The sequence below is a fragment of the Colobus angolensis genome, unplaced genomic scaffold, assembly GCF_000951035.1.
Source record: "Colobus angolensis palliatus isolate OR3802 unplaced genomic scaffold, Cang.pa_1.0 Scaffold199, whole genome shotgun sequence".
In the NCBI taxonomy this organism is placed as follows: Eukaryota; Metazoa; Chordata; class Mammalia; order Primates; family Cercopithecidae; genus Colobus; species Colobus angolensis.
The window spans coordinates 27,046-27,349 of NW_012115143.1; the positions used below are offsets into that span (position 1 = coordinate 27,046).

At 53.0% G+C, this 304-nt stretch overlaps 1 protein-coding gene across 1 annotated transcript in view; it reads left to right on the forward strand.

Moving 5' to 3' along the window:
- LOC105511113 (E3 ubiquitin-protein ligase HERC2-like) overlaps window positions 1-304 on the forward strand; it is an 18,780-nt gene that overhangs the window by 7,861 nt on the left and 10,615 nt on the right.

The window sequence follows — 304 nt, forward strand, 5'->3', positions numbered from 1 at the left end:
CACTCTAGATTTCAAACACACGCAAAGCACTCGCTCAGTTGTCTGGTCGAATTAGGTGAGTCACTAAGTAACATGCTACATGCTGAGAAAAATGAAGCTGCTCGTAGGATTGAGAACAAGGGTTTTGCTTTGGGTTCCAACTCTGTGGGCCAGTGGTCAGAAATAAGCTCCACGGACCTGCCGGGTCACTGAGAGGGTGTGGCCTGATGCCCCCGCTCTCTGTTGGGACCGTAACAGCAGTGCCTGGGTGGATGGATCGATAGGGTCCACTTTTCCCAGCATGTGCCCAGCAGAGCCTGACCTG